The 22,399-nt window shown below is 49.1% G+C and overlaps 1 long non-coding RNA gene across 1 annotated transcript in view; it reads right to left on the bottom strand.

Annotated features, from left to right (window-relative positions):
• Positions 1 to 22,399, bottom strand: part of LOC134917971 (uncharacterized) — a 99,912-nt gene that overhangs the window by 68,353 nt on the left and 9,160 nt on the right. The window contains exon 2 of the long non-coding RNA XR_010177435.1: positions 7,073 to 7,197. This is a non-coding gene — a long non-coding RNA (uncharacterized LOC134917971). The remainder of the gene's footprint in view (positions 1 to 7,072; positions 7,198 to 22,399) is intronic.

Below are 22,399 nucleotides of genomic sequence, written 5' to 3'. Positions count from 1 at the left end.
AACGTCTGGAATTGGTAATGACAATCCTGTACCACAAATCTGAGGTACTCCTGATGAGGTGGATAAATGGGGACATGAAGGTAAGCATCCTTTATGTCCAGAGACACCATAAAATCCCCTTCCTCCAGGCTTGCGATGACCGCCCTGAGTGATTCCATCTTGAACTTGAACCTTTTCAAGTATATGTTCAGGGATTTTAAATTCAATATGGGTCTGACCGAACCGTCCGGTTTCGGTACCACAAACATTGTCGAATAGTAACCCCTTCCCTGTTGAAGGGGGGGGGAACCTTTACCACCACCTGCTGGAGATACAATTTGTGAATTGCAGTTAACACTATTTCCCTCTCTATGGGGGAAGCTGGCAGGGCCGATTTGAGGTAACGGTGAGGGGGCATCACTTCGAATTCCAGCTTGTATCCCTGAGACACAATCTCTATAGCCCAGGGATCCACCTGAGAGTGAACCCACGTGTGGCTGAAATTTCGGTGACGCGCCCCCACCGGGCCTGGCTCCGCCTGTGGAGCCCCAGCGTCATGCGGTGGATTTAGTGGAAGCCGGGGAGGACTTCTGTTCCTGGGAACTAGCTGTACTGTGCAACTTCTTTCCTCTACCCCTGCCTCTGGCAAGAAAGGACGCACCTCGGACTTTCTTGCCTCTTTGTTATCGAAAGGACTGCATTTGGTAATACGGTGCTTTCTTAGGTTGTGAGGGAATATATGGCAAAAAATTTGACTTTCCAGCCGTAGCTGTGGAGACCAGGTCCGAGAGACCGTCCCCAAACAATTCCTCACCCTTATACGGTAAAACCTCCATGTGCCTTTTTGAGTCGGCATCGCCTGTCCATTGCCGAGTCCACAGGACCCTTCTGGCAGAAATTGACATAGCATTTATTCTAGAGCCCAGTAGGCTAATGTCTCTTTGGGTATCTCTCATATATAGGACAGCATCTTTTATATGCCCCAGGGTCAGTATTATAGTATCCTTGTCCAAGGTATCAAGTTCCTCAGATAAGGTATCAGTCCATGCTGCTACAGCACTACACATCCAGGCCGACGCAATTGCCGGCCTTAGCAGGGTACCTGAATGTGCATGAATGGATTTCAGGATACCCTCCTGTTTTCTATCTGCAGCATCTTTTAGGGTGGCCGTATCCTGTGACGGCAGGGCTACCCTCTTGGATAAGCGTGTTAAAGCTTTGTCCACCCTAGGGGAGGATTCCCAGCGTAACCTGTCCGTTGGCGGGAAAGGATACGCCATAAGCATCCGTTTGGAAATCTGCAGTTTCCTATCTGGAGACTCCCAAGCCTTTTCACATAACTCATTTAATTCATGTGAAGGGGGAAAGGTCACCTCTTGCCTTTTCTCCCCATACATATAAACCCTCTTGTCAGGGACTGGGGTTTCCTCTGTGATGTGTAACACATCTTTCATTGCTATAATCATGTAGCGGATGGCTTTAGCCATTTTAGGCTGTAACTTTGCATCATCGCCATCGACACTGGAGTCAGAATCCGTGTCGATATCTGTGTCAACAATTTGGGATAGTGGGTGCTTCTGAGACCCTGACGGCCTCTGCGCTGTAGGATCAGGCATGGGTTGAGACCCTGACTGTCCCAAGGCTTCAGCTTTATCCAACCTTTTATGCAAGGAATTTACATTATCATTTAAAACCTTCCACATATCCATCCAATCAGGTGTCGGCGGCGACCCCACATTCATTTGTACCCGCTCTGTTTCCACATAGCCTTCCTCGTCAAACATGCCGACACAAGCGTACCGACACACCACACACACAGGGGATGCTCTATTTGAAGACAGTTCCCCCACAAGGCCTTTTGGAGAGACAGAGAGAGATTATGCCAGCACACACCCCAGCGCTAAATGACCCAGGAATCACACAGTAACTTAGTGTTAACCCAGTAGCTGCTGTATATCAGTTTTTTGCGCCAAATTTATGTGCCCCCCCTCTCTTTTCACCCTCTTTCTACCGGGTTTCTGCAGGGGAAAGCCTGGGGAGCTTCCTCTCAGCGGAGCGGTGGAGAGAAAATGGCGCTGGTGAGTGCTGAGGAAGAAGCCCCGCCCCCTCAGCGGCGGGCTTCTGTCCCGCGTTGTGTGTGTAAAATAATGGCGGGGGCTCATGCATATATACAGTGCCCAACTGTATATATGCTGCTTTTTGCCATGAGGTACCCAATTGCTGCCCAGGGCGCCCCCCCCTGCGCCCTGCACCCTACAGTGACCGGAGTGTGTGGGTTTAGTGTGGGAGCAATGGCGCACAGCTGCAGTGCTGTGCGCTACCTCAGATGAAGACTGGAGTCTTCTGCCGCCGATTTCAAAGTCTACTTACTTCTCACGCCGGCTTCTGTCTTCTGGCTCTGCGAGGGGGACGGCGGCGCGGCTCCGGGATCGGACGACCAAGGGTGCGTTCCTGTGTACGATCCCTCTGGAGCTAATGGTGTCCAGTAGCCTAAGAAGCAGGACCTATCTTCTAGTGAGTAGGGCTGCTTCTCTCCCCTCAGTCCCACGTAGCAGAGAGTCTGTTGCCAGCAGATCTCTCTGAAAATAAAAAATCCTAACAAAATACTTTCTTATTAGCAAGCTCAGGAGAGCTCACTAAGGTGCACCCAACTCGTCCGGGCACATATTCAAACTGAGGTCTGGAGGAGGGACATAGAGGGAGGAGCCAGTGCACACCAGTATCCTAATTCTTTCTTAAAAGTGCCCTGTCTCCTGCGGAGCCCGTCTATTCCCCATGGTCCTTACGGAGTCCCCAGCATCCACTAGGAAGTTAGAGAAATTCATTTATTCCATTTTGGAATAGGGCTGGAACATAACAAAATGTGGAAAAAGTGAAGCACTCTGAATACTTGCCGGATGCACTGTAAGATTTTAATCACCTCCCAGCACACACCGATATGTTGTATTGTTTCAGGAGAGGGGACTGTACAGTGATATATGAGGAGGGTATAGTACAGCTCTTGGCACACGCTGATATATGGTATTATCATCATATAGGGGAGATGGGACCATACAGTGAAATATGAGGGAGAATGACACAGCTCCCGGCACACACTGATATACGGTATTATTATACAGGGGAGAAGGGACTGTACAGTAATGTATGAGGAGAGTATATTATACACCCCGGCACACACTGATATGTTGTATTATTATATAGGGGAACGGGGACTGTACAGTGATCTATGATGAGGGTATAAAACAGGTCACTGTGTACATAGTGGGGATACTTTCATTAAAAATATCCTTCGGAATACAATCTTCTTACTGTTTCTGTCAACATTGGGTGGGGGCCCTTTCAAAATTTTGCTATGGGGCCCATAGAATTCTAGCTACGCCCATGTATGTATGTATATATAATTGAATCTCCCATTGTACAAGTATTGTACTTGTTGCCCAAGGTACATAAACCATTGAATTGCCCTCTGGGGCGTCCTATTATTGCGGCCCGTGATGGGCTCTTTCAGAGTGTCAACATACCTTGATCCTATTCTACAGCCTTTTATGGTTACAAACGATAGATTTCTGTTGGATACAACAGCATTCTTAAATAAATTGCATGATATTGGCGATACTAGGATTTTAATTACCTACCGGTAAATCCTTTTTTCGCAGTCCTTAGAGGATGCTGGTGTCCACATTAGTACCATGGGGTATACTGGTCCACCAGGAGCCATTGGCACTTTAAGAGTTTGAGAGTGTGGGCTGGCTCCTCCCTCTATGCCCCTCCTACCAGACTCAGTCTAGAAACTGTGCCCGAGGAGACTAACATTTTCAAGAGAAGGATTACACACAGATAGTGGCGAGATTCATACCAGCTCACACATATAAGGCAAACCAAGCTATCTAGCTTGAAACTCAGCAACAGCTGAAACAATACTTAACCAAGTAACAAGGCAGTACGCAACTAAGAACAAAGTCGTACTGAACCAGATAACCATTGCATGATAACGAAGCGCTGGGCTGCCACTCAGCATCCTCTACGGACTTTGAGAAAAAGATTTACCAGTAGGTAATTAAAATTCTATTTTCTTACGTTCTAGAGGATTCTGGGGTCCGCATTAGTACCATGGGGATGTACCAAAGCTCCCAGAATGGGAGGGAGAGCGCGGAGGCTCCTGCAGAACTGATTGACCAAATTAAGTCCTCAGAGCACTTGCGTTTCTATAATGGGTGCAGTGCACACAGGCCCCTGAGTCCAGAGGGGGCCCCCACCGCACACACTGCACCCATTTTTAAAATACACACCCCTCCGAAGTCCAGCGCCGGCATCCACAGCGCTGTTAGAACACAGTGAAAATGGCTCAGCGGCCATTTTCACAGAGTTTGCGCATGCGCAGTAGAGAAATCTCTGGGAAAATGGCCGCCACGCCAATTTCCCGGAGATCTGTGCATGCGTAGTAGAGTCTGAGCCCTCTAGTGCTCAGACTCTACAGCGCTCCGGGCAGAGAGGAGGGGGCCCGAACGGAGGAGGCTGAACACGGGCCTCCTCCTCTCTTAAAACGCCCCTGCCTCAGAAGCCAAAGTATCGAACTTGTAGGACTTAGCAAACGTGTTCGACCCTGACCACGTAGCTGCTCGGCAAAGCTGAGACACCCCGGGCAGCCACCCAGTAAGACCCCACCTTACGAGTAGAGTGGACCTTAACCGATTTCGGACACGGCAATCCTGCCGTAGAATATGCATGCTGGATAGTGAACCTGATCCAGCGAGAAATCGTCTGCTTTGAATCAGGACACCCAATTTTCTTGTACAAACAGAGTCCGATTTTCTGTGATGAGCAGTCCTCTTCACATAGATTTTCAAAGCCCTTACAACATACAAGGACTTTGATGAAATTGAGGAGTCAGTAGCAACTGGCACCACAATAGGTTGGTTGATATGAAATGCCGACACAACCTTCGGAAGGAACTGCTGACGTGTACGAAGCTCAGCCCTATCTTCATGGAAGATTAAGTAGGGGCTCTTACAAGACAAAGCTCCCAACTCCGACACATGTCTAGCAGAAGCTAAGGCCAACAAAGTGACAGCCTTCCACGTGAGAAACTTGACCTCAACCTCCGGCAGATGTTCGAACCAATCCGATTGGAGGAACTGTAACACCACGTTAAGATCCCAGGGCGCCATAGGTGGCACAAAAGGAGGCTGGATGTGCAGAACCCCTTTCAGGAAAGTCTGAACCTTAGGGAGGGAAGTCAATTGTTTCTGGAAGAAAATGTATAGGGACGAAATCTGGATCTTTACCTCAGGCCCATATCCACACCTGCTTGCAGGAAGAGGAGAAACCGTCCCAGTTGAAACTCCACCGTAGGAAACTTCTTGGACTCACTCCAAGATACATATTTTTTCCAAATACGATGGTAATGTTTAGGCGTTACTCCTTTCCTAGCCTGTATCAGGATAGGAATAACCTTGTTCGGAATGCCCTTCTGAGCCAATATCTGGCATTCAACCTCCATGCCGTCAAACGTAGCCGCGATAAGTCTTGATAAGCGAACAGACCCTGCTGCAGCAGGTCCTCCCGAAGAGGAAGAGGCCTCGGCTCTTCCAGCAGTAGATCCATAAGACCCACGTACCAAGCCCTTCTTGACCAGTCTGGAGCAATGAGGATTGCCTGAACTCTTGTTCTCCTTTTGAATTTTAGACCTCTTGGAATGAGTGGAAGTGGAGGAAACACATACATCGATTGGAACACCCATGGAGTCACTAGGGCGTCCACCGCCACGGCTTGCTGTGGATAGGCCGAATGGCAGTGCCTGAAATTGATAAAGACTGTCAAATCGGAATGTGGAGGTACGCATCCTTGATATCCAGGGATACCAGAAACTCTCTCTCCTCCAGACCTGAAATCACTGCTCTGAGAGACTCCATTGTGAATTTGAACACCTTCCGTTACGGGTTCATTGATTTCAAGTTCAAAATTGGTCTGACTGAACCAGTTAGTACTGCGCTCCCTACCCTGTTGCCGCCATCTTCACACAGAGTCCCCGCTTGCTGGGGTGGCGGGGGGGAGAAGGCAGGGGAGGGGGGGGGGGATGGGTGACTCACTCGCCACCGAAGTCTTCTGGCTCTGTAAGGGGGTGGGAGTGAGTGGTCGCCTGTAGCGGCTATCAGTACCCTCAGGAGCTCAGTGTCCTGTCAGCGGAGATAGTGGCTCAGACCCCTCAGGGTGGAAACTACTCCCCCCTTAGTCCCACGAAGCAGGGAGGCTGTTGCCAGCAGCCTCCCTGTGCCTAAACTTACTCTTAGAAAAAAAAAAAAACTAAAGAAGCTCTAGGAGCTCCCCTAGCTGTGACCGGCTCCTCCAGGCACATTTTCTAAACCAGGGGTGGGGAACCTCAGGCCCGCGGGCCGTATAAGGCCCGCAAAGCCACTTGATCCGGCCCTCCCAGGTTCACCTAACCAAGGGAGATGCCGGGCGCCAGCTGAGATTTTGCAGTGGGTGCCCGTCTTCTTCCCCTCAGCAGCAGCCGGAGGTAGGAGCTCACTCCTGAGCTCCGGCTTCCGGCTCTGGCAGTGTGCATGTGTGCCTGTGCGGTGCTATGGGAGAGATGTCATGACGTCTCTCCCATAGTTCTGGGGAGCGGGCAGCCAGGCAGAGGGCAAGGGTTCGGAAGCAGGAGCTGGTGAGTATTGTTTTTTTCTTTCTTTTAATGTGTGTGTGTAAGCGGCGCTACTAGGGGTCATATCTAATGGGGGCATATCTACTGGGGGCAGGCTAATTTTTAAGTTGATAATATTTGTATGGCCCCCGAAGGATTTTATAAATATCCAAATGGCCCTTGGTAGAAAAAAGGTTCCCCACCCCTGTTCTAAACCGAGGCTGGTAGGAGGGGCATAGAGGGAGGAGCCAGCCCACACTCTCATACTCTTAAAGTGCCAGTGGCTCTTAGTGGACCCATCTATACTCCATGGTACTAATGTGGACCCCAGCATCCTCTAGGACGTAAGAGAAAACAAGTTGTTTATTCTCTCTAGCAAAACCAAATTTGGTTAATAACAGAAAATGTAACAGTTCCTCCATCTTACAATATATGAAGGTCACCACTGACCTCTTCACTATGCTGTCCAGATAATATACAACCAGCATTTCAGCTCAAATTCTTCATGGAGGTTTGTGCAATTTACACTGGTCTTTCTTAGATAAGAAAATGAACTTTGTGAAGCAGACAGACATCTGAAATAGAACACAATAAAAATGTATTACATACAGTGACTCATTTATCAAGCTTTTCACTAATCAGATTTTCACATCCTCATAAGTAAAAAAAAAAGGTATAATCACAGCAGTCATGATGTGAACAGCAGAGAATGTTTAATCACTGGATGTGGAACATAAGTGACATGCAGAACAGCAAAGGAACAGAATATAGCATTATAAACTCTACAAGAAGATTCAAATACAAAACAATTACTAGGAACCAGCGCTATATAAAATAAGAATTTACTTACCGATAATTCTATTTCTCGTAGTCCGTAGTGGATGCTGGGGACTCCGTCAGGACCATGGGGAATAGCGGCTCCGCAGGAGACAGGGCACAAAAGCAAGCTTTTAGGATCACATGGTGTGTACTGGCTCCTCCCCCTATGACCCTCCTCCAAGCCTCAGTTAGGTACTGTGCCCGGACGAGCGTACACAATAAGGAAGGATCTTGAATCCCGGGTAAGACTCATACCAGCCACACCAATCACACCGTACAACTTGTGATCTGAACCCAGTTAACAGTATGATAACAAAGAAGTAGCCTCTTAAAAAAGATGGCTCACAACAATAATAACCCGATTTTTGTAACAATAACTATGTACAAGTAATGCAGACAATCCGCACTTGGGATGGGCGCCCAGCATCCACTACGGACTACGAGAAATAGAATTATCGGTAAGTAAATTCTTATTTTCTCTAACGTCCTAGTGGATGCTGGGGACTCCGTCAGGACCATGGGGATTATACCAAAGCTCCCAAACGGGCGGGAGAGTGCGGATGACTCTGCAGCACCGAATGAGAGAACTCCAAGTCCTCTTTAGCCAGAGTATCAAATTTGTAAAATTTTACAAACGTGTTCTCCCCTGACCACGTAGCTGCTCGGCAAAGTTGTAATGCCGAGACCCCTCGGGCAGCCGCCCAAGATGAGCCCACCTTCCTTGTGGAGTGGGCTTTTACCGTTTTAGGCTGTGGCAGGCCTGCCACAGACTGTGCAAGTTGAATTGTGCTACAGATCCAACGAGCAATCGTCTGCTTAGACGCAGGAGCACCCATCTTGTTGGGTGCATACAAGATAAACAACGAGTCAGATTTTCTGACTCCAGCTGTCCTTGAAATATATATTTTCAATGCTCTGACAACGTCCAGTAACTTGGAGTCCTCCAAGTCGCTAGTAGCCGCAGGCACCACAATAGGCTGGTTCAAGTGAAAAGCCGAAACCACCTTAGGGAGAAAATGAGGACGTGTCCGCAGTTCTGCCCTGTCCGAATGGAAAATCAGATATGGGCTTTTGTACGATAAAGCCGCCAACTCTGAAACTCTCCTGGCTGAAGCCAGGGCCAATAGCATGGTTACTTTCCATGTAAGATACTTCAAATCTACCGATTTGAGAGGCTCAAACCAATGAGATTTGAGAAATTCCAAAACTACGTTTAGATCCCACGGTGCCACTGGAGGCACAATTGGGGGTTGTATATGTAGTACACCCTTGACAAAAGTTTGTACTTCAGGTACTGAAGCCAATTCTTTCTGGAAGAAGATCGATAAGGCCGAAATTTGAACTTTAATAGACCCCAATTTGAGGCCCATAGACAATCCTGCCTGCAGGAAATGTAGGAATCGACCCAATTGAAATTCTTCCGTTGGGGCCTTCTTGGCCTCACACCACGCAACATATTTTCTCCAAATGCGGTGATAATGTTGTGCGGTCACTTCCTTCCTAGCTTTAATCAAGGTAGGAATAACTTCCTCTGGAATGCCCTTTTCTTTTAGAATCCGGCGTTCAACCGCCATGCCGTCAAACGCAGTCGCGGTAAGTCTTGGAACATACAAGGTCCCTGCTGAAGCAGATCCCTTCTTAGAGGTAGAGGCCACGGATCTTCCGTGAGCATCTCTTGAAGTTCCGGATACCAAGTTCTTCTTGGCCAATCCGGAGCCACTAGTATTGTTCTTACTCCCCTTTTCCGTATAATTCTCAGTACCTTTGGTATGAGAGGCAGAGGAGGAAACACATACACTGACTGGTACACCCACGGTATTACCAGAGCGTCCACAGCTATTGCCTGAGGGTCTCTTGACCTGGCGCAATATCTGTCCAGTTTTTTGTTGAGGCGAGACGCCATCATGTCCACCTTTGGTTTTTCCCAATGGTTCACAATCATGTGGAAAACTTCCGGATGAAGTCCCCACTCTCCCGGGTGAAGGTCGTGTCTGCTGAGGAAGTCTGCTTCCCAGTTGTCCACTCCCGGGATGAACACTGCTGACAGTGCTATGACATGATTTTCCGCCCAGCGAAGAATCCTTGCAGCTTCTGTCATTGCTCTTCTGCTTCTCGTGCCGCCTTGTCTGTTTACGTGGGCGACTGCCGTGATGTTGTCCGACTGGATCAACACCGGCTGACCCTGAAGCAGCGGTTTCGCCAAGCTTAGAGCATTGTAGATCGCTCTTAGCTCTAGTATATTTATGTGAAGAGACGTCTCCAGGTTTGACCATACACCCTGGAAGTTTCTTCCCTGTGTGACTGCTCCCCAGCCCCGTAAGCTGGCATCCGTAGTCACCAGGACCCAGTCCTGTATGCCGAATCTGCGGCCCTCTAACAGATGGGCACTCTGCAACCACCACAGGAGAGACAACCTTGTCCTTGGTGACAGTGTTATCCGCTGATGCATGTGCAGATGCGATCCGGACCATTTGTCCAGCAGATCCCACTGAAATATTCGTGCATGGAATCTGCCGAATGGAATTGCTTCGTAAGAAGCCACCATCCTTCCCAGGACTCTTGTGCATTGATGTACTGACACATTTCCTGGTTTTAGGAGGTTCCTGACAAGTTCGGATAACTCCCTTGCTTTCTCCTCCGGGAGAAACACCTTTTTCTGAACCGTGTCCAGAATCATTCCCAGGAACAGCATACGTGTTGTCGGGGACAATTGAGATTTTGGAAGATTCAGAATCCACCCGTGTTGTTGAAGCACTACTTGGGTTAGTGCTACACCGGCTTCCAGCTGTTCTCTGGACTTTGCCCTTATCAGGAGATCGTCCAAGTAAGGGATAATTAATACGCCTTTTCTTCGTAGAAGAACCATCATTTCGGTCATTACCTTGGTAAAGACCCGAGGTGCCGTGGACAAACCAAACGGCAGCGTTTGAAACTGATAATGACAGTCTTGTATCACGAACCTGAGATACCCTTGGTGTGAGGGGTAAATTGGGACATGCAGATAAGCATCTTTTATGTCCAGGGACACCATGAAGTCCCCTTCTTCCAGATTCGCTATCACTGCTCTTAGTGACTCCATCTTGAACTTGAATTTCTGTATGTACAGGTTCAAGGATTTCAGATTTAGAATAGGTCTTACCGAACCGTCCGGCTTCGGTACCACAAATAGTGTGGAATAATACCCCTTTCCCTGTTGTAGGAGGGGTACCTTGACTATCACCTGCTGAGAATACAGCTTGTGAATGGCTTCCAATACCGTCGCCCTTTCTGAGGGAGACGTTGGTAAAGCAGACTTTAGGAAACGGCGAGGGGGAGATCTTTCGAATTCCAACATGTAACCCTGAGATACTATCTGCAGGATCCACGGGTCCACCTGTGAGTGAGCCCACTGATTGCTGAAAATCTTTAGTCGACCCCCCACCGCTCCTGAGTCCGCTTGTAAAGCCCCAGCGTCATGCTGATGGCTTTGTAGAACCCGGGGCGGGCTTCTGGTCCTGGGCAGGGGCTGCTTGCTGCCCTCTCTTACCCTTTCCTCTGCCTCGTGGCAGATAAGACTGTCCTTTTGCCCGCTTGTTTTTATAGGAGCGAAAGGACTGCGGCTGAAAAGACGGTGTCTTTTTCTGTTGGGAGGGGGTCTGAGGTAAAAAAGTGGATTTGCCGGCAGTTGCCGTGGCCACCAGATCCGATAGACAAACCCCAAATAATTCCTCTCCTTTATATGGCAATACTTCCATATGCCTTTTGGAATCCGCATCACCTGACCACTGTCGCGTCCATAAACTTCTTCTGGCAGATATGGACATCGCACTTACTCTCGATGCCAGAGTGCAAACATCCCTCTGAGCATCTCGCATATAAAGAAACGCATCCTTTAATTGCTCTAGAGTCAATAAAATACTGTCCCTATCCAGGGTATCAATATTTTCAGTCAGGGAATCCAACCACACTACCCCAGCACTGCACATCCAGGCTGAGGCTATTGCTGGTCGGAGTATAACACCAGTATGCGTGTATATACTCTTCAGGGTAGTTTCCAGCCTCCTATCTGCTGGATCCTTGAGGGCGGCCGTATCTGGAGACGGCAACGCCACTTGTTTTGATAAACGTGTGAGCGCTTTATCCACCCTAGGGGGTGTTTCCCAGCGCGCCCTAACCTCTGGTGGGAAAGGGTATAATGCCAATAACTTCTTAGAAATTAGCAGTTTTCTATCTGGGTTAACCCACGCTTCATCACACACGTCATTCAATTCCTCTGATTCTGGAAAAGCTACAGGTAGTTTTTTCACCCCCCACATAATACCCCTTTTTGAGGTACCTGCAGTATCAGAGATCTGCAAAGCCTCCTTCATTGCCGTGATCATATAACGTGTGGCCCTATTGGAAAATACGTTTGTTTCTTCACCGTCGACACTAGATTCATCTGTGTCGGTACCTGTGTCGACTGACTGAGGTAAGGGACGTTTTACAGCCCCTGACGGTGTCTGAGACGCCTGAGCAGGTACCAACTGGTTTTCCGGCCGTCTCATTTCGTCAACTGACTTTTGTAATGTACTAACATTATCACGTAATTCCATAATTAAAGCCATCCATTCCGGTGTCGACTCCCTAGGGGGTGACATCACCATTACCGGCAATTGCTCCGCCTCCACACCAACATCGTCCTCATACATGTCGACACACACGTACCGACACACAGCACACACACAGGGAATGCTCTTATCGAAGACAGGACCCCACTAGCCCTTTGGGGAGACAGAGGGAGAGTTTGCCAGCACACACCAAAAGCGCTATAAAATGTATATAAACAACCCTAAAAGGTGTTGTTTTTGTTATATGCGCTTTAAAATAAGAATTTACTTACCGATAATTCTATTTCTCGGAGTCCGTAGTGGATGCTGGGGTTCCTGAAAGGACCATGGGGAATAGCGGCTCCGCAGGAGACAGGGCACAAAAGTAAAGCTTTTACAGGTCAGGTGGTGTGTACTGGCTCCTCCCCCTATGACCCTCCTCCAGACTCCAGTTAGGTACTGTGCCCGGACGAGCGTACACAATAAGGGAGGATTTTGAATCCCGGGTAAGACTCATACCAGCCACACCAATCACACCGTACAACTTGTGATCTAAACCCAGTTAACAGTATGATAACAGAGGAGCCTCTGAAAGATGGCTTCCTAAACAATAACCCGAATTAGTTAACAATAACTATGTACAAGTATTGCAGATAATCCGCACTTGGGATGGGCGCCCAGCATCCACTACGGACTCCGAGAAATAGAATTATCGGTAAGTAAATTCTTATTTTCTCTATCGTCCTAAGTGGATGCTGGGGTTCCTGAAAGGACCATGGGGATTATACCAAAGCTCCCAAACGGGCGGGAGAGTGCGGATGACTCTGCAGCACCGAATGAGAGAACTCCAGGTCCTCCTTTGCCAGGGTATCAAATTTGTAAAAATTTTACAAACGTGTTCTCCCCTGACCACGTAGCTGCTCGGCAGAGTTGTAATGCCGAGACCCCTCGGGCAGCCGCCCAAGATGAGCCCACCTTCCTTGCGGAATGGGCCTTAACAGATTTAGGCTGTGGCAGGCCTGCCACAGAATGTACAAGTTGAATTTTGTTACAAATCCAACGAGCAATCGACAGCTTAGAAGCAGGTGCACCCAACTTGTTGGGTGCATACAGTATAAACAGCGAGTCAGATTTTCTGACTCCAGCCGTCCTTTAAATGTATATTTTTAAGGCTCTGACAACGTCCAACAACTTGGAGTCCTTCAAGTCGTCTGTAGCCGCAGGCACTACAATAGGCTGGTTCAGGTGAAACGCTGATACCACCTTAGGGAGAAAATGCGGACGCGTCCGCAGCTCTGCCCTATGTCGAATGGAAAATTAAATAAGGGCTTTTATAAAACAAAGCCGCCAGTTCAGATACTCTCCCGTCCGAAGCCAGGGCCAGTAACATAGTCACTTTCCATGTGAGATATTTCAAATCCACATTCTTTAGTGGTTCAAACCAATTGGATTTGAGGAAATCTAAAACTACATTTAGATCCCACGGTGCCACCTTAGGCACCACAGGAGGCTGTATATGCAGTACTCCTTTGATAAAAATCTGGACCTCAGGGACTGAGGCCAATTCTTTTTGGAAGAATATTGATAGGGCCGAAATTTGAACCTTAATAGATCCCAATTTGAGACCCATAGACAATCCTGATTGCAGGAAATGTAGGAAAACGACCCAGTTGAAATTCCTCCATCGGAGCACTCCGCTGCTCGCACCACGCAACATATTTTCGCCAAATACGGCGATAATGCTTCGCGGTGACTTCCTTCCTTGCCTTTATCAAGGTAGGAATGACTTCTTCTGGAATGCCTTTTCCTTTTAGGATCTGGCATTCAAACGCCATGCCGTCAAACGCAGCCGCGGTAAGTCTTGAAAAAGACAAGGACCCTGCTGAAGCAGGTCCCTTCTCAGAAGTAGAGGCCACGGATCGTCCGTGACCATCTCTTGAAGTTCCGGGTACCAAGTCCTTCTTGGCCAATCCGGAGCCACTAGTCTTACTCCTCTTTGCCGTATAATCCTCAATACCTTTGGTATGAGAGGCAGAGGAGGAAACACATATACCGACTGGTACACCCAAGGTGTTACCAGCGCGTCCACAGCTATTGCCTGCGGATCTCTTGACCTGGCGCAATACCTGTCCAGTGTTTTGTTGAGGCGAGACGCCATCATGTCCACCATTGGTTTTACCCAACGGTTTAATAGCATGTGGAAAACTTCTGGATGAAGTCCCCACTCTCCCGGGTGAAGGTCGTGTCTGCTGAGGAAGTCTGCTTCCCAGTTGTCCACGCCCGGGATGAATACTGCTGACAGTGCTATCACGTGATTCTCCGCCCAGCGAAGGATCCTGGCAGCTTCTGCCATTGCCCTCCTGCTTCTTGTGCCGCCCTGTCTGTTTACATGGGCGACTGCCGTGATGTTGTCCGACTGGATCAACACCGGTCTTCCTTGAAGCAGAGGTTCCGCCTGGCTTAGAGCATTGTAGATTGCTCTTAGTTCCAGAATGCTTATGTGAAGAGACTTTTTCAGGCTCGACCACACTCCCTGGAAATTTCTTCCCTGTGTGACTGCTCCCCAGCCTCTCAGGCTGGCATCCGTGGTCACCAGGATCCAATCCTGCATGCCGAATCTGCGGCCCTCCAATAGATGAGCCTCCTGCAACCACCACAGAAGGGATACCCTTGTCCTCGGCGACAGGGTTATCCGCAGGTGCATCTGAAGATGCGACCCTGACCATTTGTCCAACAGATCCCTTTGCATGGAATCTGCCGAAAGGGATTGCTTCGTAAGAAGCTACCATTTTTTCCCAGGACTCTTGTGCATTGATGTACAGACACCTTTCCTGGTTTTAGGAGGTTCCTGACCAGGTCAGATAACTCCTTGGCTTTTTCTTCGGGAAGAAAAACCTTTTTCTGAACTGTGTCCAGAATCATCCCCAGGAACAGCAGACGAGTTGTCGGCATTAATTGGGATTTTGGAATATTCAGAATCCATCCGTGCTGCTTTAGCACCTCTTGAGATAGTGCTAAACCCATCTCTAGCTGTTCTCTGGACCTTGCCCTTATTAGGAGATCGTCCAAGTATGGGATAATTAATACGCCTTTTCTTCGAAGAAGAAATATTATCTCGGCCATTACCTTTGTAAAGACCCGAGGTGCCGTGGACAAACCAAACGGCAGCGTCTGAAACTGATAGTGACAGTTTTGTACAACGAACCTGAGGTACCCCTGGTGTGAGGGGTAATTGGAACGTGGAGATACGCATCCTTGATGTCCAAGGATACCATAAAGTCCCCTTCTTCCAGGTTCGCTATCACTGCTCTGAGTGACTCCATCTCGAACTTGAACTTCTTTATGTACAGGTTCAAGGACTTCAGATTTAGAATAGGCCTTACCGAGCCATCCGGCTTCGGTACCACAAAAAGAGTGGAATAATACCCCTTCCCTTGTTGTAGAAGAGGTACCTTGACTATCACCTGCTGAGAATACAGCTTGTGAATGGCTTCCAAAACCGTCTCCCTTTCTGAGGGGGACGTTGGTAAAGCAGACTTCAGGAAACGGCGAGGTGGCTCTGTCTCTAATTTCAACCTGTACCCCTGAGATATTATCTGCAGGATCCAGGGATTTACCTGCGAGTGAGCCCACTGCGCGCTGTAATTCTTGAGACGACCGCCTACCGCCCCCGAGTCCGCTTGCGAAGCCCCAGCGTCATGCTGAGGCTTTTGTAGAAGCCGGGGAGGGCTTCTGTTCCTGGGAAGGAGCTGCCTGTTGCTGTCTCTTCCCTCGTCCTCTGCCTCGTGGCAGATATGAATAGCCCTTTGCTCTCTTATTTTTAAAGGAACGAAAGGGCTGCGGTTGAAAGGTCGGTGCCTTTTTCTGTTGGGGAGTGACTTGAGGTAGAAAGGTGGATTTCCCGGCCGTAGCCGTGGCCACCAAATCCGATAGACCGACCCCAAATAACTCCTCTACGCATCGCCTGTCCACTGTCGTGTCCATAAAGCTCTTCTGGCCGAAATGGACATAGCACTTACCCGTGATGCCAGTGTGCAGATATCTCTCTGTGCATCACGCATATAAAGAAATGCATCCTTTATTTGTTCTAACGACAGTAAAATATTGTCCCTGTCCAGGGTATCAATATTTTCGATCAGGGACTCAGACCAAACTACCCCAGCACTGCACATCCAGGCAGTCGCAATAGCTGGTCGTAGTATAACACCTGCATGTGTGTATATACCTTTTTGGATATTTTCCATCCTCCTATCTGATGGATCTTTAAGTGCGGCCGTCTCAGGAGAGGGTAACGCCACTTGTTTTGATAAGCGTGTTAGCGCTTTGTCCACCCTAGGAGGTGTTTCCCAGCGCTCCCTAACCTCTGGCGGGAAAGGGTATAAAGCCAATAACTTCTTTGAAATTAGCAGTTTTTTATCGGGGCACCCCACGCTTCATCATACACGTCATTTAATTCTTCCGATTCGGTAAAAACTACTGGTAGTTTTTTCACACCCCACATAATACCCTGTTTAGTGGTACCTGTAGTATCAGCTAAATGTAACATCTCCTTTATTGCCAAAATCATATAACGTGTGGCCCTACTGGAAAATACGGTTGATTCGTCACCTTCACCACCGGAATCAGTGCCTGCGTCTGGGTCTGTGTCGACCGACTGAGGCAAGGGGCGTTTTACAGCCCCTGACGGTGTTTGAGGCGCCTGGACAGGCACTAATTGAGTGTCCGGCCGCCTCATGTCGGCAAACGACTGCTTAAGCGAGTTGACGCTATCCCGTAATTCCACAAATAAAGGCATCCATTCTGGTGTCGACCCCCTAGGAGGTGACATCCTCATATTTGGCAATTGCTCCGCCTCCACACCAATAACGTCCTCATACATGTCGACACACACGTACCGACACACAGCAGACACACAGGGAATGCTCTATACGAAGACAGGACCCACTAGCCCTTTGGGGAGACAGAGGGAGAGTCTGCCAGCACACACCAAAAAGCGCTATATATGACAGGGATAGCCTTATGATTAAGTGCTCCCTTATAGCTGCTTTTATATTAATATATTGCCATTTATTTTGCCCCCCCTCTCTGTTATACCCTGTTTCTGTAGTGCAGTGCAGGGGAGAGACCTGGGAGCCTTCCTGACCAGCGGAGCTGTGACAGAAAATGGCGCCGTGTGCCGAGGAGATAGGCCCCGCCCCTTTTCCGGCGGGCTCGTCTCCCGCTATTTAGTACATTTAGGCAGGGGTAAATATCTCCATATAGCCTCTGGGGCTATATGTGAGGTATTTTTAGCCTTTTTAAAGGTTTTCATTTGCCTCCCAGGGCGCCCCCCCCCCAGCGCCCTGCACCCTCAGTGACTGCCGTGTGAAGTGTGCTGAGAGGAAAATGGCGCACAGCTGCAGTGCTGTGCGCTACCTTAAGAAGACTGCAGGAGTCTTCAGCCGCCGATTCTGGACCTCTTCTTGCTTCAGCATCTGTGAGGGGGCCGGCGGCGTGGCTCCGGTGACCATCCAGGCTGTACCTGTGATCGTCCCTCTGGAGCTTCATGTCCAGTAGCCAAGAAGCCAATCCATCCTGCACGCAGGTGAGTTCACTTCTTCTCCCCTCTGTCCCTCGTTGCAGTGATCCTGTTGCCAGCAGGAATCACTGTAAAATAAAAAAAAACCTAAGCTAAACTCTCTAAGCAGCTCTTTATGAGAGCCACCTAGAATTGCACCCTTCTCGGCCGGGCACAAAAATCTAACTGGAGTCTGGAGGAGGGTCATAGGGGGAGGAGCCAGTACACACCACCTGACCTGTAAAAGCTTTACTTTTGTGCCCTGTCTCCTGCGGAGCCGCTATTCCCCATGGTCCTTTCAGGAACCCCAGCATCCACTTAGGACGATAGAGAAATATATAAATATCGCCAAAATATGCCCCCCTTCTCTTTGTTACCCTGTTTCTGTAGTGCAGTGCAGGGGAGAGTCCTGGGAGCCTTCCTCACAGCGGAGCTGAGCAGGAAAATGGCGCTGTGTGCTGAGGAGAATAAGCCCCGCCCCCTATCCGGCGGGCTTTTCTCCCGGGTTTTGAGATATCTGGCCTGGGTTAAATACATACATATAGCCTCAATGGCTATATGTGATGTATTCTTTGCCATCAAAGGTATTAAATATTGCTGCCCAGGGCGCCCCCAGCAGCGCCCTGCACCCTCCGTGACCGTTCAGTGTGAAGTGTGTAGCAACAATGGCGCACAGCTGCAGTGCTGTGCGCTACCTTCATGAAGGCTGAAGAGCCTTCTGCCGCCTGTTTCTGGACCCTCGATCTTCAGCATCTGTAAGGGGGATCGGCGGCGCGGCTCCGGGACGAACCCCAGGGTGACCTGTGTTCCGACTCCCTCTGAAGCTATGTCCAGTAGCCTAAGACTCCAATCCATCCTGCACGCAGGTGAGTTGAAAATCTCTCCCCTAAGTCCCTCGATGCAGTGAGCCTGTTGCCAGCAGGACTCACTGAAAATAATAAACCTAAAAACTTTTTCTAAGCAGCTCTTTAGGAGAGCCACCTAGATTGCACCCTGCTCGGACGGGCACAAAAACCTAACTGAGGCTTGGAGGAGGGTCATAGGGGGAGGAGCCAGTACACACCATGTGATCCTAAAAGCTTGCTTTTGTGCCCTGTCTCCTGCGGAGCCGCTATTCCCCATGGTCCTGACGGAGTCCCCAGCATCCACTAGGACGTTAGAGAAATAATAATATATAGTGGAGAGAAAACAGGACAGTCCCACGTAGTCTCAAAGGGTCCCTGCTTTATCTCTTTTAAACAGGACACTTACAGAATATTTCTGTCCCGTATTCCCCGTAAAGGTATCTTTCTTCCCCTCGTCTCGATCTTAGGTGAGAGATACCACCAACACAGGTCCGATAGACGGGTATCCAAACAAAGTTTTTTTAATAAAAAATATGTACATAAAACAATTTACTCCTTCTACATCACAAGAAAGCTGGATATCGGTGGCTGATGGAATCACGCAATCCTAACAAACCGGCTGCAGTCAGGTAAGTGTGTCGTATCCGAATTCAAATCACCGATTTTACCAGATCCTGGAGAAGGAGTAGCCGTCCGTTACAGAGAGCTATACAGTGAATGTTGTATTGTTGTGCCATGTAGACTGTTGAGCCCAGTGTACCCCACAGCAGAAATAACGGTTACGTACAACAGTAACCATTATTTCTCTAACGTCCTAAGTGGATGCTGGGAACTCCGTAAGGACCATGGGGAATAGCGGCTCCGCAGGAGACTGGGCACAACTAAAGAAAGCTTTAGGACTACCTGGTGTGCACTGGCTCCTCCCTCTATGACCCTCCTCCAGACCTCAGTTAGAATTTTGTGCCCGGCCAAGCTGGATGCACACTAGGGGCTCTCCTGAGCTCTTAGAAAGAAAGTAATGTTTAGGTTTTTTATTTTCAGTGAGATCTGCTGGCAACAGACTCACTGCTACGAGGGACCTAGGGGAGAGAAGCAAACCTACCTGCTTGCAGCTAGCTTGGGCTTCTAGGCTACTGGACACCATTAGCTCCAGAGGGATCGAACACAGGCCCAGCCTTGGTCGTCCGGTCCCGGAGCCGCGCCGCCGTCCCCCTAGCAGAGCCAGAAGCAAGAAGACGTTCCTGGAAATCGGCGGCAGAAGACTTCGGTCTTCATTAAGGTAGCGCACAGCACTGCAGCTGTGCGCCATTGCTCCCCAGGCACACCACATACTCCGGTCACTGATGGGTGCAGGGCGCTGGGGGCTGCAATATAAGTACCTTACTTGGCAAATTAACACATAATATAGCCTTTAAGACTATATATGTGTAAAATCCCCTGCCATAACTGTATAAAAAAAGCGGGAGAAGCCCGCCGGAAAAGGGGCGGGGGCTATCTCCATCAGCACACTGGCGCCATTTTCCCTCACAGCTTCGCTGGAAGGATCGCTCCCCAGGCTCTCCCCTGCAGTTCCAGACTACATGGGGTAAAAAAGAGAGGGGGGGCACTAAATTTAGGCGCAATCTGTGATATATAAGCAGCTATAAGGGGTAAAATCACTGTGTAGTGTGTATCCCTGTTTTATATAGCGCTCTGGTGTGTGCTGGCATACTCTCTCTCTGTCTCCCCAAAGGGGTTTGTGGGGTCCTGTCCTCAGTCAGAGCATTCCCTGTGTGTGTGCGGTGTGTCGGTACGGCTGTGTCGACATGTTTGATGAGGAGGCTTATGTGGAGGCGGAGCAGGTGCCGATAAATGTGATGTCACCCCCTGCGGGGTCGACACCTGAGTGGATGGATATGTGGAAGGAATTACGCGACAGTGTCAACTCCTTACATAAAAGGTTTGACGACATATCAGATGTTGGACAGCCGGCTTCTCAGCCCGTGCCTGCCCAGACGTCTCAAAAGCCATCAGGGGCTCTAAAACGCCCGCTACCTCAGATGGCAGACACAGATGTCGACACAGATACTGACTCCAGTGTCGACGATGATGAGACTAGTGTACATTCCAATAGAGCCACACGTTACATGATTACGGCAATGAAAAATGTGTTGCACATTTCTGATATTACCCCAGGTACCACAAAAAAGGGTATTATGTTTGGGGAGAAAAAACTACCAGTGGTTTTTTCCCCTTCTGATGAATTAAATGAAGTGTGTGAAGAAGCGTGGGCTTCCCCCGATAAGAAACTAGTAATTTCTAAAAAGTTACTAATGGCGTACCCTTTCCCGCCAGAGGATAGGTCACGTTGGGAGACATCCCCAAGGGTAGATAAAGCGCTCACACGCCTGTCAAAGAAGGTGGCACTACCGTCTCCGGACACGGCCGCCCTAAAGGAGCCTGCTGATAAGAAGCAGGAGGCTATCCTGAAGTCTGTTTATACACACTCAGGTATTATACTGAGACCAGCTATTGCTTCAGCATGGATGTGCAGTGCTGCAGCTGCATGGTCAGATTCCCTGTCAGAAAATATTGATACCTTAGACAGGGACACTATATTGCTAACCATAGAGCATATTAAAGACGCAGTCTTATACATGAGAGATGCACAGAGGGATATTTGCCGGCTGGCATCTAAAATATGTGCAATGTCCATTTCTGCCAGGAGGGGTTTATGGACTCGGCAGTGGACAGGGGATGCAGATTCTAAAAGGCACATGGAAGTTTTGCTTTACAAGGGTGAGGAGTTGTTTGGGGATGGTCTCTCGGACCTCGTTTCCACAGCGACAGCTGGGAAGTCAGCATTTTTACCCCATGTTCCCTCACAGCCAAAGAAAGCACCGTATTATCAGGTACAGTCCTTTCGGCCCCAGAAAGGCAAGCGGGTTAAAGGCGCGTCCTTTCTGCCCAGAGGCAGAGGTAGAGGAAAAAAGCTGCAGCATACAGCCAGTTCCCAGGAACAAAAGCCCTCCCCCGCTTCCTCTAAGTCCACCGCATGACGCTGGGGCTCCACAGGCGGAGCCAGGTACGGTGGGGGCCCGTCTCAAGAACTTCAGCGACCAGTGGGCTCGCTCACGGGTGGATCCCTGGATTCTACAAGTAGTATCTCAGTGGTACAAGCTGGAATTCGAGACGTCTCCCCCTCGCCGTTTCCTCAAATCTGCCTTGCCAACAGCTCCCCCGGACAGGGAGGCAGTGCTGGAGGCAATTCACAAGCTGTATTCGCAGCAGGTGATAGTCAAGGTACCCCTCCTTCAACAAGGAAGGGGTTACTATTCCACAATGTTTGTGGTACCGAAACCGGACGGTTCGGTGAGACCCATTTTAAATTTGAAATCCTTGAACACCTACATAAAAAGGTTCAAGTTCAAGATGGAATCGCTCAGGGCGGTTATTTCAAGCCTGGAGGAAGGGGATTACATGGTATCACTGGACATCAAGGATGCTTACCTACATGTCCCCATTTACCTTCCTCACAAGGAGTACCTCAGATTTGTGGTACAGGACTGTCATTACCAATTCCAGACGTTGCCGTTTGGTCTGTCCACGGCACCGAGGGTATTTACCAAGGTAATGATGATACTCCTTCGAAAAAAGGGAGTTTTAATTATCCCATACTTGGACGATCTCCTTATAAAGGCGAGGTCCAGGGAGCAGTTGTTGGTCGGGGTAGCACTATCTCGGGAGGTGCTACAACAGCATGGTTGGATTCTGAAAATTCCAAAGTCACAGCTGGTTCCTACGACACGTCTACTGTTTCTGGGGATGGTTCTGGACACAGACCAGAAAAGGGTGTTTCTCCCGGAGGAGAAAGCCAAGGAGTTGTCGTCTCTAGTGAGAGATCTCCTGAAACCAAAACAGGTCTCGGTGCATCACTGCACGCGGGTCCTGGGAAAAATGGTAGCTTCCTACGAAGCAATTCCATTCGGCAGGTTCCATGCAAGAATCT

Source organism: Pseudophryne corroboree, chromosome 1 (genome assembly GCF_028390025.1).
Source record: "Pseudophryne corroboree isolate aPseCor3 chromosome 1, aPseCor3.hap2, whole genome shotgun sequence".
NCBI classification, from domain to species: Eukaryota; Metazoa; Chordata; class Amphibia; order Anura; family Myobatrachidae; genus Pseudophryne; species Pseudophryne corroboree.
This window is presented reverse-complemented; position numbering and strand designations above follow the sequence as displayed.